General features: G+C 44.7%; 1 protein-coding gene across 4 annotated transcripts in view; it reads left to right on the top strand.

The window, feature by feature from the left end:
• LOC123771567 (Dihydrouridine synthase 1) overlaps positions 1–18,278 on the top strand; it is a 171,918-nt gene that overhangs the window by 82,095 nt on the left and 71,545 nt on the right. The gene's annotated exons all lie outside the window — the stretch shown is intronic.

Raw genomic sequence — 18,278 nt, 5'->3', positions numbered from 1 at the left:
GCTGGACACCCTCCACCGGGGCCAGGGAACACGACGTCTGAGCAGGAACGGGAAATACTCCTGGGACGCTACAGTGGAATTCTCAGTGCCAACAAATTCATAATTTTCTAACAATCAAACGTTTGGGAAAAGAGTGAAAAGATGTGTTGGTTGTATAATAGTGTTGTATATGCAGCAGTGGCTCCGTATGTGCTCCTTATGCCTGGCATTGTTCCCTGGGCGCTGCGTCTCGGTCGATCGCGTCGTGTGTGGAGTCAGTGTGCCTCGCTGTGAATGGCTCTGGTAGTAATGGCTTTGGACAGTACTTAACGAGAAGGGCTCTCTAATTGTGCCGTCTGTGAGATTGTGCCTGTCTACGGGGCTTCTGCAGTCAGGCACGGCATTCAGTCTCCTGTCGAATTTTATGTTACGTAGGTCTAGTGGCGGAAATACGATTAATGGACAAATATAATTTAAAAAAACGGGAAGATATTAGTGGTGGTAGAATGACTGAATGTCCTCTGGCTAATTGGAACACTATCTTCGTCACAAGGATGATTGTTTTTGCTTTGAATATCATTAGGAATAATATGGGTTATGTGTGATTACCTTGTAAGGTATAGCGGAGTATCTCTTAGTCTTCATGAAGTGTGTAAGACACGCGTTCTTATCTTGTTCCTTTTTTTTATCTGGAGAGGGTCTCGAGAGTTCTTCTACTCCATGAGCTAGGCCTGAGGCCAGGCTCGACTTGTGATAACTTGGTAACTTGATAACTACAGCCTGGTTGTTCCGGCACTCCTTTCAAGAACATGTCTAAGAACTCGTTTAAGAGGTCCTCATGTCTCCAAGACTATGCTCAGTGGATCTCCTCATTATGAGAACTTTGACTCATTTGTGAGGTTGCTATTTTAATAATAATAATGATAGTATTTATCATGTATATTGAATATAGTCAACAAACAAACAAACAAAGCGTTTCAGGCATAAGTTAAACTTTAAATTGCTTACAGTAATTCAGTTATGGTGGGTGATGGGGGGGGGGAGGAGACAGCCAGGTGCGTGTGTTTGACGCCTGCGGCAACACCTGTGACAGTTCACAGTGTGTCTACAGGTGTTGTAGATGTGTACAGTATTGCTTGTGTTCACAGTGTCTACAGGTGTTGTACATGTGTGCAGTACTGCTTGTGTTCACAGTAGGTCTACAGGTGTTGTACATGTGTACAGTACTGCTTGTGTTCACAGTGTCTACAGGTGTTGTACATGTGTGCAGTATTGCTTGTGTTCACAGTGTCTACAGGTGTTGTACATGTGTGCAGTACTGCTTGTGTTCACAGTGTCTACAGGTGTTGTACATGTGTGCAGTACTGCTTGTGTTCACAGTAGGTCTACAGGTGTTGTACATGTGTTTAATATTGCTTTTTTCTACCACAGACATGGCCACACATTTACAGTGCTAACCAGCATATATATATTTCTTCTGTCCTCCATGGACAGGGTGAGAGATCTGTTAAACATATAGTTCAGGAATTTATTAAACAATCAACCACAGAAGGTAATTGTAGTGCCTTTAAAATACTAATCTAACCTACAGACATAAAAAAGACATATTTACATCTGTCCGACATAACAGTATTCGAGGTGTGTTTTACACTCTCATTAATGTGCGTTTACCAAGGTGAAATGCAATTCTGACCAGCTTATACGTATCCTATATACAAATACATACATATATACCTAGGATCCTGCTAGCTGAGTGGCCAGCGCTCTGGACTCGTAATCCTAGGGTCCGGGTTCGATCCCCGGTGATGGCAGAAACAACATGGGTAGATTTTCTTTCACTCTGATGCCCCTGTTACCTAACAGGGGCATCAGGGTACTTATTTAACAGTAAATAAGTACCTGGGAGTTGCACAGCTGTTACGGACTGTTTCCTGTGTGTGTGGGGGGGGGAGACTAATTAGTTAGTAACAGTTGATTGATTGACAGTTGAGAGGTGGGCCGAAAGAGCAGAGCTCAACCCCCGTAAGCACAACTAGGTAAATACAACTAGGTGCATTCATACATACATAGTTATCTTTCTCATTCTTTGACAAGGAAAGATAGTTGCTATAGAAACTAGTGTTTTATTAAACACTTAACCACTGAAGGTGATTAAAATTGTTAAAAGCTCACATCACATGGTTACATCACCTATTTTTATTTGTATTTATATATACAAGAGTTCTTACATTCTTGTAAAGCCACTAGCACGCATAGCGTTTCGGACAGGTCCTTAATCTTAATTTTCCCCGGATTAATACCGCCAGATCGTTTAACAATCAGGTACCTATTCACTGCTGGGAGAACAGATGCGTACAGTTAAAGATTGGCGCCTAGTCAATCCTCCATGACCAGAACACGAGCCAAAGACAAATCGCTCATGAAGCGCGGGGCGAGTGATTTACCACTGCGCCACACATTGTATAACTGATGCATTCATTACATAGTCAATCTTGGCTACAAGTCCAGTATATCATCAAGTGTTTCAGTATTCAGATAGTATTTTCAGAGTTCAGCATACCTCAGCCCAGGAGGGTGAAAGTCACTCAATATGGAACATTATGCAATATAATGTTCAAGGGAGTGCATGTTTTCTGTTTCACAAAGTTGACACAGGGTGTATTCGACATTTGGGCTTTGAGAGAGCTGCCAGATACGTCTATATTCCAGACGTATTCTGGCCAGTATAACATCACATTGCCGAGTTCTTGCTCTATTAGTTCCATATTTGAATAATGTGTCACGATATTTATCACAATGTTTAATGCTACAACTTTCTGGTCTTTGGTAACTTGTTAGGTCAGTGAGATTTCCATCAGACATTCGTTGTAAAGTATTCTCTTTGTCGGTATACAAGTCCACTGTCATTTTCTTTTAAAAATTCAATGGCAAGGTATATGCTTGCAAGTTCGGTTTGAGTTGTACTTGCCCAGTCATTGACGCGCTTCATTGCTGTATGTACGAGCGAGGATTGTTGAAAATATATTACATGCGCATCCGGTATATCGTCCACCTTCTTCTACAGGACCGTGTAGAAGGTCCTGTAAAAGACCACCTGTAGTGTACAGGTGGTCACCTGTACACTATTCACTACCACAACAACACTATGGTGGCCACTGTACACTACTCACACCACCACTATGGTGGCCACTGTACACTACTCACACCACCACTATGGTGGCCACTGTACACTACTCACACCACCACTATGGTGGCCACTGTACACTACTCACACCACCACTAAGGTGGTCACTGTACACTACTCACACCACTATGGTGGCCACTGTACACTACACCACCACTAAGGTGGCCACTGTACACTACTCACACCACTAAGGTGGCCACTGTACACTACTCACACCACTAAGGTGGCCACTGTACACTACACCACCACTAAGGTGGCCACTGTACACTCCGGCGACGGTGCATCTTTAAATGCTGTTGACCTCACCATTCTTGACCTCTGATCTTCAGGTCGACCAATATAATTTAGTCTCAGCTTCAACTTGAAGCTGTCTTAAAATACTTGCACTTTCCCCGCTCGTCTCTCTCTATGGTCACCAGGCCAGTGACCACACACACACCACCAGGCTAGTGACCACAGACATCACTAGGCACCTAGTTACATACGTCGTACATCATTATGACGTCGACCAAGCTAACGAGGCGTTTAACCTGTCATCTTCTATCAGGTGCCGCCAAAAATCACGTGAGACAAGCCCATGACATCACCCTAACAAAAGAAATGTTGAATAAAAACACTTGTATAATAGAGAAAACCCAAGACGTAAGAAGATTACTAATTCTTGAAACAATCCACATAAAAATTAGCACAACCTACCATGAATACTCAAAATATGGAACTATTCACTCTACCCACCATGAGAGTAAGAACAAGACTGGAACATGAAGATGCCAACATAGAAGACACTGCTCAACATGCTTCGTCTACTACACATTATTTATCTTTGTATGTGCTTCGTCCCCTATTTTCTTTTACGCCTTACCTTTTCCTTTATTCTTGTCCCATTTGTATAGAATCTATACAAATGGGACAAGATCTATACTATAGATCTATACTATAGATTTACTTGTCTTCACCTGACCCCTTACTGATATAAATCTAACACGCCTTGTATTATCTTATCACTTGAGAATGAACCATGTAGGTTCGAAACGTTGCGTAAATGCTATAATGAGTGTCATACATTCTAAGGTTATCTATTTCTTTTTCTTCACTTCGAACGAAGATGACCTTTGGTGAACGTCTCTTCCAATTACACCAAGATGCTAGAACACTCGTCAGAGGGATAGAAGCCTTAAACAAGAAAATAATCAATACAGAATATGCAGCCATATTGAATCTATGGCTGCATATTCCATACACACACACACACACACACACACACACACACATATATATATATATATATATATATATATATATATATATATATATATATATATATATATATATATATATATAAATGTTGTACCTAGTAGCCAGAACGTCGTACTCGGCCTACTATGCAAGGCCCGATTTGCCCAATAAGCCAAGTTTTCCTGAATTTATATATTTTTCTATTTTTTTTCTAATGAAATGATACATCTGTCCATTTCATTATGTATAAGTTAATTTGCTTAAATTTTAGTTAAAACTAACGTAGATATATGACCGAACCTAACCTAACCTATCCTAACCTAACCTAACCTAACCTAACCTAACCTAACCTATCTTAACCTAAACTAACCTATCTTAACCTAACCTAACCTAACCGAACCTAACCTAACCTAACCTAACCTAACCTATCCTAACCTATCTTAACCTAACCTAACCTAACCGAACCTAACCTAACCGAACCTAACCTAACCTAACCTAACCTAACCGAACCTAACCTAACCTAACCGAACCTAACCTAACCTATCTTAACCTAACCTAACCTAACCTAACCGAACCTAACCTAACCTATCTTAACCGAACCTAACCTAACCTATCTTAACCTAACCTAACCGAACCTAACCTAACCTAACCTAACCTATCTTAACCTAACCTAACCTAACCTAACCTATCTTAACCTAACCTAACCGAACCTAACCTAACCTAACCTAACCTAACCTAACCTAACCTATCTTAACCTAACCTAACCTAACCTAACCTATCTTAACCTAAACTAACACAACTAAGTCAATAATACATGTTCCTAATATAATATAATAATAATTCAAGTAAACTAATTGGAAACAATTTATTAAAAATAAATAAAATCACTCGTCCTATTAGGCAAATCGGGCCTTGCATAGTAGGCCGAGAAGTGCGTTCTGGCTACTAGGTACGACATATATATATATGTATATATATATGTCGTACCTAGTAGCCAGAACGCACTTCTCAGCCTACTATGCAAGGCCCGATTTGCCCAATAAGCCAAGTTTTCATGAATTAATTGTTTTTCGACTACCTAACCTACCTAACCTAACCTAACCTAACTTTTTCGGCTACCTAACCCAACCTAACCTATAAAGATAGGTTAGGTTAGGTTAGGTTAGGTTAGGTTAGGTTAGGTAGGGTTGGTTAGGTTCGGTCATATATCTACGTTAATTTTAACTCCAATAAAATAAAATGACCTCATACATAATGAAATGGGTAGCTTTATCATTTCATAGGAAAAAAATTGGAGAAAATATATTAATTTAGGAAAACTTGGCTTATTAGGCAAACTGGGCCTTGCATAGTAGGCTGAGAAGTGCGTTCTGGCTACTAGGTACGACATATATATATATATATATATATATATATATATATATATATATATATATATATATATATATATATATATATATATATTCCGCTGAGTTGGTGGGAGTGTACCACCCACCGTGTCACAATTCTTGCACCAAAATATAGAACATCTAAATATGTCTAGAGACAAGGCGGGGGAAAGAGGCTATGGATGTGGCAGGATCAAAGTCTTAGGTCTAATGGAGTATCATTGCGTTGGTGAGAGAATGAGCACAAGAGCTCCGCTGAGCTCTTGCGCTCATTCTCTAAAGTGATACTCAGCTGAGCTCCTGTGCTCATAGCCTGAGAGAATCAGCGTTATCGAGGTTGAATCAGCATAGATTAGTGCTGTAAAATCTGTTGGTAAACACACTATGGACAATCAAACCACATTTCAGACTACAAAGTTGTGGGCTTATTTGCTATGTCATTTTCAAGCTGCTTCGCTGCTTCTCTTCTCTCACTGTAGTAGGTATTTCTGGCCCTCTGATATCTCTCTCTACTGTCCTTTGATATCTGTAGTTTCTCCATGCTCTTGTGCTTAGCTGCCTTGCTTCCTTACATGCTTCATTGATTCCCATTTTTCTTTTCGTTTTTTTTTCTTTCTGGGTTGGGATAAATCTGTTTTCTGCCTCCTGACACTTTTAGGTGATGTAGTCCATCATGCTTTGTTCAGACTTTTCTCCGTGCTCTTTTTTCCTTGGTATTCTATTATAAATTTTCTTATCTCATCATAGTTTTCTCTTCTGTATGCCAATCTTTTACTTTTCGGTCCTTTTCTTGAATATGTTATTCGTATTTCCACCATATACTCAAATGTTAAGACACTAGGTCACTCATTCATATGGGGATTGGGTCTGATTTGACTCCCCTTCTGTCTGACTCGTTCAGAGCGAATATTAGATCAAGTATGGCTGGTTCATCATTTCCTCTCATTCTTGTGGGCCCCTTGACATGTTGGCATAGAAAGTTTCTTGTCGCCACGTCTAATATTTTGGCTCCATATTTCTATACCTCCATGTGGTTCTCTCTTTTCCCAGTCTATATTTCCATGGTTGAAATCATCCATGATTAACAGTTTAGATTTCTTCCTGCAGTCTATAGAAGTTGGTCTCTATTATATTAATGTTTGCCATGTTGTTCCTGTCATATTGGGTCTGGGTCTTCTGTCATTTCACAGGGGTTATATATTACTACTGCTGTAATCCTTGGTCCTCCCATTGTCATAGTGCCATATGTCATCTCTCTTCAACACTCAGGTCCTTCATTATCAGCAGAGCGACTCCTCCTCCTCCTCTTCCCTCCCTCTCCTTCCTTGCTATATTGAAGTCCTGTAGAAACACGTGTTTGTTATGTTTCCTGAAAGTTTTGTTTCTGTGAGTGCTATTACACCTCATTTATTCTTTCTGGCTCTTCCACTGGTGTAGAAAGTTGTTCCATGGACTAGGCTGCATGGATGGGGTTAGTGTGCTGTGCGATACTTAACATGGGTTCGGAGGATGCTGGGGTGAGCATGGTTCAAGTGATGGGGGAGAAGGGAGAGTCTGGGGAGAGGGGAAACTGGATGGTCATTTAGTGGGGGACAGGGAGGGGTTGGGGCCGGGAGGACTTCTATTGAGTGGAAGGTGGGAGTGTTGCACCCATCTTAGTATTCGTTCGTTAATACTATCTTTAGTATTCCTGACAGGAACCTTCTTGTTCCTTATTACCTACTCTGACTACTACTTTTTTCCTTTCCAGCAGCTGACTCGTACATCTTGCTGCTACCTGTGAGGTGGCTTCTTCCTTCTGTGTGGACATAGCTTCTGGACTCTTTCTAAGCATATATACAATTGAGGCTTGTAGTGTACAAGTCCCTCCCACTGATATATTCCCAGCTTTTTGAGGGATGGCTGGTGTCTGGTTCCGAGTAGGGTTCTTTGAGGCTTATTAACTACTCTTTAGCTGCCTTCAGCTCACCTTGTAGACTGCATATTGTCTTCCTCATTACTCTCAGTTCCTCTCTGAAATATTCCCACATGCGAGTGATCATCTTATTAATTGGGTCACCGTGTCTCTCACCACTAGTGTTTTGATGCCCCCCTTCCAAGTTTGTTCCCTCTTCTAGTGCGTAGGGTTGGAGTTGGGTGTAGTGTAGGTTCCTTATTCTCAGATATAGACAAAAATATAAGTCACAGCTTCGTGTCATCCTTTACAGATGACACAAAAATCAGCATGAAAATTATCTCTGCTGAAGACATTGAAAAACTACAAGCAGATATTAACAAAGTTTTCGATTGGGCAGCAGAAAATAACATGATGTTTAACAATGATAATTTCCAGGTACTCAGGTACAACAAAAATGAGGATGTGAAACATAATACAGGGTACAAAACACAATCGAATCTGTCCATAGTAGGAAAACAGCATGTCAAGGATTTGGGAATAATAATGTCCGACGACCTAACGTTTAGGGAGCATAACCAAGCAAATATTGGGTCAGCCAGAAAAATGATAGGATGGATTACGAGAACCTTACAATCCAGAGATCCCATCACAATGGTTGTACTATTCAAGTCACTTGTGTTGTCTCGTCTTGAGTACTGCTCAGTACTCACTTCCCCTTTCAGAGCAGGAGAGATTGCTGAAATAGAGGGAATACAGAGAACATATACGGCACGCATAGACGCGATAAAGCACCTAAATTATTGGGATCGTCTCAAAGCTCTCCAAATGTACTTACTAGAAAGGAGAGAGAGATACCAAATAATATACACATGGAAGATACTGGAGGGACAGGTCCCTAATCTACGCAGTAAAATAACAACATACTGGATTGAATGATATGGAAGAAAATGCAGAATAGAACCAGTGAAGATCAGGGGTGCCATAGGCACAATCAGAGAACACTGTATAAACATCAGAGGTCCGCGGTTGTTCAACGTCCTCCCAGCGACTATAAGAAATATTGCCGGAACAACCGTGGACATCTTCAAGAGAAAACTAGACTGTTTTTTAAAAATAAAGTGTCGGACCAACCGGGCTGTGGTGGGTATGTGGACCTGCGGGCCGCTCCAAGCAACAGCCTAGTGGACCAAACTCTCACAAGTTAAGCCTGGCCTCGGACCGGGCTTGGGGAGTAGAACTCCCAGAACTCCATCAAGCAGGTGGTGAATGACAGTAGGTAGTGATTGAACTTAGCTATCAACACTTAATTAGCAGCGTCTGGAGGGGGGAGGGGGTGAGGTCTAGCCCTTTATACCCTGCCTACTTAACTACTTACAAGTGCATTGTCCAGTCGTGCCTTAACGTTGTTGATGAAGGTGGCTTCACACCTTCCACTTATGGAGTATTCCACTTGTTAAACTACCCGTACGGGGTACGAGTACTTTCATACGTCCCTTCGGCTCATTTGCGCTTTGAGCTTCCACCTGTGTCCTCATGTCCTGCTCTCTCTCAATCTGAAAAGGCTATCCTTGTCCACCTTATCTATTCCCACTCGGAATCTTGTAAGTTGTGATCATATCCTATCTGTTCCTTCTATCCTCTTGGGTTGTGAGCTCTAGTTCCATTAGCCTATGTTTGTAGCTTAGACCTCTTAGCTCTGGCACCTGTCATGTTGCAAACCTTTTTTGTACTTTTTCAATTTTGGCTTTGTTTCTCAAGGTGCGGGTTCCATTCCGGTGATGCGTATTCCGGTATTGGTGGGACAAATGTTGGTGGTGGGTGGCAGTCTTTGGTGGTGGATAGAAGTGGGTGGCAGTGTTTAATGGAAATTATTGTTAGTGGATTTTAATTGGATGTGGGCGGTGAAGAGGGGTGTGGGTGGCACAGGGTGGGTGTGGGCGGCAGTGCGTGGCACAGGGTGGGTGTGGGCGGCAGTGGGTGGCACAGGGTGGGTGTGGGTGGCACAGGGAAGGTGTGGGCGGCACAGGGTGGGTGTGGGTGGCAGTGGGAGGCACAGGGTGGGTGTGGGCGGCAGTGGGTGGCACAGGGTGGGTGTGGGCGGCAGTGGGTGGCACAGGGGTGGGTGTGGGCGGCACAGGGTGGGTGTGGGTTGGAAGTGGGTATCACAGGGTGGGTGTGGGCGGCAGTGGGTGGCACAGGGTGGGTGTGGGCGGCAGTGGGTAGCACAGGGTGGGGTGTGGGCGGCAGTGGGTGGAACAGGGTGGGTGTGGGCGGCAGTGGGTGGCACAGGGTGGGTGTGGGCGGCAGTGGGTGGGGGCAGTGGTGGTAGACGGGCGGGTGGGCGGGCCAGGTGCAGATCGATAACGGTGGAGCCTACTAATGAGGGTTGGCCCATATTGGCCAGGAGGGAGCCACGCCCCCCTCCTGGCCTCCTTCTCCACCACACTCTCCACCACACCCTCCACCACACTCTCCACCACACTCTCCACCACACCCTCCACCACACCCTCCACCACACTCTCCACCACACACACCACCACACCCTCCACCACACTCTCCACCACACACACCACCACACCCTCCACCACACTCTCCACCACACACACCACCACACTCTCCACCACACTCTCCACCACACTCTCCACCACACTCTCCACCACACTCTCCACCACACTCTCCACCACACCCTCCACCACACTCTCCACCACACACACCACCACACCCTCCACCACACTCTCCACCACACTCTCCACCACACCCTCCACCACACACACCACCACACTCTCCACCACACCCTCCACCACACCCTCCACCATACTCTCCACCACACCCTCCACCACACTCTCCACCACACTCTCCACCACACTCCACCGCACTACCACACTCCACCACACTCTCCACCACTCACTACCACACTCCACCATACACTCCACCACACTTTCCACCACCCTCCACCACACTCTCCACCACATCCTCCACCACACCCTCCACCACACCCTCCACCACACCCTCCACCACACCCTCCACCACACCCTCCACCACACTCTCCACCACACTCCACCACACCCTCCACCACACCCTCCACCACACTCTCCACCACACCCTCCACCACAACCCACTTCACTCCACCACACCCTCCACCACACTCTCCACCACACTCTCCACCACACCCTCCACCACACCCTCCACCACACTCTCCACCACACTCTCCACCACACCCTCCACCACACTCTCCACCACAACCCACTTCACTCCACCACACCCTCCACCACACTCTCCACCACACCCTCCACCACACCCTCCACCACACTCTCCACCACACCCTCCACCACACCCTCCACCACACTCTCCACCACACCCTCCACCACACTCTCCACCACACCCTCCACCACAACCCACTTCACTCCACCACACCCTCCACCACACTCTCCACCACACCCTCCACCACACTCTCCACCACACTCTCCACCACACCCTCCACCACACCCTCCACCACACCCTCCACCACACTCTCCACCACCCTCCCCACCACAACCCACAATTATCAGACAGCACATCAAATACAGTGTTCCCCCAGTACTACCATATAGTTAGTGAAGGGAGAGGAATAAGTAATAAGACAGGACCGGAGTTGTGAAGATAAGGTTCTCCTCGGCTGTTGAAGGGGACAGAGACTACATAATGGCCACGATGACCAAGGAGAGTCCAAAGAGAATAGTAATTATAGATAACCCTCCACTAAATGACAGAATACACAGTAAGGGGTATGATAGAAATTATAAGGCAACCATTAATTTAATAGATACTTCTGCTGCCTGCAGGAATCGATCCAGACTATTATATATGGAAGACTTCTTCCTTGGGAAAATAGACTGGGTGAATAGAGAGTCACATGGCGATATAGATATATAGAGAGGTAAGATATAGATATATAGAGAGGTAAGATATAGATATATAGAGAGGTAAGATATAGATATATAGAGAGGTAAGATATAGATATATAGAGAGGTAAGATATAGATATATAGAGAGGTAAGATATAGATATATAGAGAGGTAAGATATAGATATATAGAGGTGCGATATAGATATATAGAGAGGTAAGATATAGATATATAGAGAGGTAAGATATAGATATATAGAGAGGTAAGATATAGATATATAGAGAGGTAAGATATAGATATATAGAGAGGTAAGATATAGATATATAGAGAGGTAAGATATAGATATATAGAGAGGTAAACTATGGGAAGTGTTAATACAAAACTAAGTCTACTTATCAAAAGACCCAACAGAAGGAGAGGTAATAACGAACCTGCTGGACTTGACCTCATATTCTCTCTAAACGAGTCAGACAAAAATTCAGTCAAGTGAAGGTTTGCTGTGTTCTCTATGTTGTCTACTCTCATTAAAATCCTAGTGTCATCTGCAAAGGATGATACAGTGCTACAGGTTGTGTCCTTGTCTATGTTCGATATGAGGATGAGAAAAAGTACTGGAGCAACCACAGTACCCTGGGGGACTGAGCTCTTCACGGTTGATGGACTGGATTTTATTTTGTTGACTATTATCCATTGGGTTCTGTTGGTCAGGAAATTGTAGATCCATCTGCCTGTTTTTTCCGGTAATTCCCTTTGCACGCATTTTGTCTTCAATAACACAATGGTCACATTTGTCGAAGGCTTTTGCTAAATCTGTGTAAATTACATCAGCGTTTTGCTTATCTTCCATGGCATCTAATGTCATGTCATAGTGGTCCAGCAACTGCGACAGGCAACAGCTCCCTGTTCTGAAACAATGTTGACCAGGGTTATGGAGATGCTGTGATTCCATGTATTTTGTGATCTTATTTCTTAGCACTCTCTCAAAGATTTTTATGATGTGTGATGTTAGTGCTATCGGTCTGTAATTGTTTGTCTATCTTATTTCCGCAACCACACACTACACCACCACCACCACCACCACATACTACACCTCAACACTACACCACCACCACCACATACTACACCACCACCACCACATACTACACCACCACCACCACATACTACACCACCACACACTACACCACCACCACAACCACATACTACACCACCACCACATACTACACCACCACACACTACACCACCACCACAACCACATACTACACCACCACCACCACATACTACACCACCACCACATACTACACCACCACATACTACACCACCACATACTACACCACCACACACTACACTACATCACAACATTACACCACCACCACATACTACACTACCACACACTACACCACCACCACCACCACATACTACACCACCACATACTACACCACCACATACTACACCACCACCACATACTACACCACCACCACATACTACACCACCACATACTACACCACCACACACTACACTACATCACAACATTACACCACCACCACATACTACACCACCACCACATACTACACCACCACCACACACTACACCACCACATACTACACCACCACATACTACACCACCACCACATACTACACCACCACCACATACTACACCACCACATACTACACCACCACACACTACACTACATCACAACATTACACCACCACCACATACTACACTACCACACACTACACCACCACCACCACCACATACTACACCACCACCACCACCACATACTACACCACCACCACATACTACACCACCACACACTACACCACCACACACTACACCACCACACACTACACCACCACACACTACACCACCACACACTACACCACCACATACTACACCACCACACACTACACCACCACCACATACTACACCACCACATACTACACCACCACCACATACTACACCACCACCACATACTACACCACCACACACTACACCACCACCACATACTACACCACCACCACATACTACACCACCACACACTACACCACCACCACATACTACACCACCACCACACACTACACCACCACATACTACACCACCACCACATACTACACCACCACACACTACACCACCACCACATACTACACCACCACACACTACACCACCACCACATACTACACCACCACCACACACTACACCACCACACACTACACCACCACACACTACACCACCACATACTACACCACCACCACATACTACACCACCACATACTACACCACCACCACATACTACACCACCACACACTACACCACCACCACATACTACACCACCACCACACACTACACCACCACACACTACACCACCACACACTACACCACCACATACTACACCACCACACACTACACCACCACCACATACTACACCACCACACACTACACCACCACCACATACTACACCACCACCACACACTACACCACCACATACTACACCACCACACACTACACCACCACCACATACTACACCACCACCACATACTACACCACCACATACTACACCACCACCACATACTACACCACCACCACATACTACACCACCACCACATACTACACCACCACATACTACACCACCACCACATACTACACCACCACCACATACTACACCACCACCACATACTACACCACCACCACATACTACACCACCACATACTACACCACCACACACTACACCACCACCACATACTACACCACCACCACATACTACACCACCACCACATACTACACCACCACCACATACTACACCACCACATACTACACCACCACACACTACACTACCACACACTACACCACCACACACTACACCACCACATACTACACCACCACACACTACACCACCACCACATACTACACCACCACCACATACTACACCACCACATACTACACCACCACACACTACACCACCACACACTACACCACCACACACTACACCACCACATACTACACCACCACACACTACACCACCACCACATACTACACCACCACCACATACTACACCACCACATACTACACCACCACCACATACTACACCACCACCACATACTACACCACCACCACATACTACACCACCACCACATACTACACCACCACATACTACACCACCACACACTACACCACCACCACATACTACACCACCACCACATACTACACCACCACCACATACTACACCACCACCACATACTACACCACCACATACTACACCACCACACACTACACTACATCACAACATTACACCACCACCACAATAAAACAAGGAGAAGTCCCTGCACCAAATGAGGAGGCGGCAAACCAAGCAACCTTGGAGGAATTTGACCTCACCACTAAAGGAATCTGTTGGAGCTGAATGTGACAAAGGCTGTTGGGCCTGACAGAATCTCACCGTGGATACTAAAAGAAGGTCCAGAGGCACTAAGTGTGCCTCTCTCTATGGTGTATACCTACTTGATGGGGTTCTGGGAGTTCTTCTACTCCCCAAGCCCGGCCCGAGGCCAGGCTTGACGTGTGAGAGTTTGGTCCACCAGGCTATTGCTTGGAGCGGCCCGTAGGACCCCATACCCATCACAACCCGGTTGGTCCGGCACTCCTTGAAGATGTCCACGGTTGTTCCGGCAATATTTTTGATGCTCGCTGGTAGGACGTTGAACAACCGTGGACCTCTGATGTTTATACAGTGTTCTCTGATTGTGCCTATGGCACCTCTGCTCTTCACTGGTTCTATTCTGCATTTTCTTCCATATCGTTCACTCAGTACGTTGTTATTTTACTGTGCAGATTTGGGACCTGTTCCTCCAGTATTTTCCATGTGTATATTATTTGGTATCTCTCTCGTCTCCTTTCTAGTGAGTACATTTGGAGAGCTTTGAGACGATCCCAATAATTTAGGTACTTTATCTCGTCTATGCGTGCCGTATATGTTCTCTGTATTCCCTCTATTTCAGCAATCTCTCCTGCTCTGTTGGGGGAAGTGAGTACTGAGCAGTACTCAAGACGGGACAACACAATTGATTTGAAGAGTACAACCATTGTGATGGGATCTCTGGACTTGAAGGTTCTCGTAATCCATCCTATCATTTTTCTGGCTGACGCAATACTTGCTTGGTTATGCTCCCTAAACGCCCTATAACAGGTCACTGTTAACAAGAGACCTACCGGAAAGCTGGAAGAAAGCGAACGTAGTCCCAATATACAAAAAGGGTGACAGGCAAGAGGCACTGAACTACAGGCGTTTCCCTAACTTGTTTACCATGCAAAGTGATGCAGAAGATCGTGAGGAAAAGGCTCGTAGAGCATCTGGACGGGAATAGCTTTGTAACACACCACCAACATGGGTTCAGAGATGGTAAATCGTGCCTCACAGGTTTAATAGGATTCTATGACCAGGCGACAAAAATTAGGCAAGAAAGAGAAGGTGGGCAGACTGCATTTTCTTGGACTGTCAGAAAGCCTTTGACACAGTTCCCCATAAAAGGCTGTTACAAAATATGGAGAAACAGGCAGGCGTAAAAGGTAAGGTGCTCCAATGGATAAGGGAGTATCTAAGCAACAGGAAACAGCGAGTAACTGTATTCACCTAGTTGTGTTTGCAGGGGTTGAGCTCTGCTCTTTCGGCCCTCCTCTTAACTGTCAATCAATTAACTGTTACTGCTAAGTTTTTTTCCACACACACACACACACACACATACAGACACACACACACACACACACACACACACACACACACACACACACACACACACACACACACACACACACACACACCCACACACACACCCAGGAAGCAGCCCGTAACAGCTGTCGAACTCAGGTACCTATTTACTGCTAGGTAACAGGCGCATCAGGGTAAAAGGAACTCTGCCCATTTTGCTTCTACCATCGCCGGGGATCGAACCCGGTCCCTAGGAGTACGAGTCCAGGGCGCTGTCCACTCAGCTATCAGGCCCCATGTGAAGGGGTGGGGGAGACATTAGAGCGGCGAGATGTCACCAGCGGAGTCCCACAGGGCTCTGTACTTGGACTCATCATGTAAAACTATCTCCCATAGACTCATTCCTCTCAATGTTCGCTGATGCACAAATTATGAGAAGAATAATTATCATTAGGAATCAATCAATTTGATTAGGATTTTATTAGGAACCAAATTTCTAGTTTTATGGGAAATAATGAACTACTCATAACCCAGGACAATATGGATTTAGAGCGTTAAGATCCCGTCTGCCATAGTTACTCAACCATTATGACAAAATCAAAGAAGCCTTACAAGAAAAGCAAAATGCAGATGTTGACCAATCCACACACTAGAAAATGAAGGGACGACAACGTTTCGGTCCATCCTGGACCATTCTCAAGTCGATTGTGAATGGTCCACAATCGACTTGAGAATGGTCCAGGACGGACCGAAACGTTGTCGTCCCTTCATTTTTTAGTGTGTGGATTGGTCAACATACTTCAGCCACGTTATTGTGACTCATCGCCTGCAAAATGCAGATGTTGTATACACAGACTTTCCAAAGGCATTCGACAAATTTGACCATGGAGTGATAGCCCATGAAATGAAATCAACAGGAATAACCGGTAAAGTGGGGCGTTGGGTTTTCAACTTTCTGGCAATCAGAATGCAGAGAGTGACGGTCAATCAAATAAGATCAAACCCAAGTGCAGAGAAAAGCTCTATCCCCTCAAGGCACAGTCCTTGCACCGCTGCTATTTCTCTCGGATATTGACAAGAATACAAGTCACAGCTTCGTGTCATCCTTTGCAGATGATACAAATATCAGCATGAAAATTCCCTCTGTAGAAGACACTGAAAAACTGCAGGCAGATACTGTGTTAATAAGGTCTTTGATTGAGCAACCTAAAATAACATGATGTTTAACGGTGATAAGTTCCAGGTACTGAGGTATGGTAGAAACGAGGAACTTGAACGAAACACAGGATAGGAAACGAACGAAACATATTTTCGATTGTGTGAAAATGGACAAAATCAGACACAATCATGGAAGGAAAGCAACATGTAAACGATCTGGGAATTACGATGTCTGACGACCTGATATTTAGTGAACATAACCGAGTAAATATAGCGGCGGCCAGGAAAATGACAGGATGGATTATGAGAACGTTCAAATCCAGAAACCCTATAGCCATGCTAATACTATTTAAATCACTTGTTCTGTCCCGTCTTGAGTACTGCTCGGTGCTCACTTTCCCTTTCAGAGCGGGAGAGATCTCTGAATTAGAGAGAATACAGAGAACATATACGGCCCGCAGAGTAACGCTAAAACATCTAAATTATTGGGATCGTTTAAAGGTCTCAAAATGTACTGCTTGATACCTGGTTGATGGGGTTCTGGGACTACTTCTACTCCCCAAGCCCGGCCCGAGGCCAGGCAGGCTCTTTACTCTTTGTAAAGGAGACGAGAGAAGTATCAAATCATATATACATGGAAGATACCTGAAGGCCAGGTCCCAATTTGCAAAGTAGAATAACAACATACTGGAGCCAAATATATGGAAGGAAATTTAGAGTAGAACCAGTGAAGAGTGGAGGTGCCATTGGCACAATCAGAGAACACTGAATATCTGAGGTCCACAGCTAATCAACACCCTCCCAGCAAGCACTAGAAATATTGCTAGAACAAAGGTAGATGTATTCAAGAGGCAATTAG

The sequence above is a fragment of the Procambarus clarkii genome, chromosome 14 (assembly GCF_040958095.1).
Source record: "Procambarus clarkii isolate CNS0578487 chromosome 14, FALCON_Pclarkii_2.0, whole genome shotgun sequence".
NCBI classification, from domain to species: Eukaryota; Metazoa; Arthropoda; class Malacostraca; order Decapoda; family Cambaridae; genus Procambarus; species Procambarus clarkii.
The sequence above is the reverse complement of the archived record's forward strand: the minus strand, read 5'-3'. Positions and strand labels throughout refer to the sequence as shown.